We start from the raw sequence: 1,152 nt of genomic DNA on the forward strand, positions 1-1,152 counted from the left end.
AGAGAGAGAGAGAGAGAGAGAGAGAGAGAGAGAGAGAGAGAGAGAGAGAGAGAGAGAGAGAGAGAGAGAGAGAGAGAGAGAGTGTGTGTGTGTGTGTGTGTGTGTGTGTGTGTGTGTGTGTGTGTGTGTGTGTGTGTGTGTGTGTGTGTGTGTGTGTGTGTGTGTGTGTGTGATTGAGAGAGAGAGCGGTGGTGTGAGACGATAACAGAAATGCACAACACACGAGCGCACACACACATGAACTCACATATACACATGTACATACACGCTCTCCCAAACACACACACACACAGAGCCATACCTGGAGGCCACGGAGATCCATGGTCACGTTGACGCGGTTGACGCCGTGGGGTGACCGCCAGGACGCTCCCGTTGTTGCACTTGCTGCAGCATCTGTCAAGTTCGCTGGCCCCACGAGGCACTGTGATAGCCAAGCATGATGATGGGTATGGCGATGCCCACGGGTATGTTATGTTATGTTACTGTTCTGTTATGTTATGTTGTGCTGTGGGTGGCTACTGCAAGTGCTTGCGAAGGGGCACGCGTTTTGGTGGCGGTGGCGGACGCGGGAACGCGTGCACAGTAACTTGCGGCTTTCTCCACATCGAGCCGCACAACCACTCACTGGTGTTGGGGGAGGCCCACAAGTCGTGGAGAAGACTGGAACCATCGGTGTTACAGGAGGAAACAAGCCTTTGCTGACGTCGCCGTTGGCATTCACCGTTCCTGCCGAATGACAGAGGGCCACGATTGCGACGATGACAAGCACGGGCGATGGACTCGCGGCCATGCGTTTTGATCTTGCCATTACCGTGGGTTGTTTGCAGGGAGCGTTACGGAGAGACCCAACAGATGCGATCACATCAAGGGACAGACAGCTGCCTGCAAGGGAGACGGAAGCTGGCTCGGCTGCTGGGAGAAGGGATGCTGCTTGGCGTTTTGGTTTTGGCAGAAGATGAACACGAATGAAGAGATGGGTGAGGAAGGGGCGTTGTTTGTGTGTGCAGTGTGTTTTCCCCCTCTATGTGCCTTCTTGCTTTGTTTGTGTGGGAAGGACTTGAAAAAACCAACCAATCAAATTGCCGTCCAAGATTCGAGGAGGGAAAATAAAGACAAGTCGTTTATGGTGTCGTGAATAAAATTAGTGTTGTG

The sequence above is a fragment of the Salpingoeca rosetta genome, assembly GCF_000188695.1.
Source record: "Salpingoeca rosetta unplaced genomic scaffold supercont1.9, whole genome shotgun sequence".
NCBI classification, from domain to species: Eukaryota; class Choanoflagellata; order Craspedida; family Salpingoecidae; genus Salpingoeca; species Salpingoeca rosetta.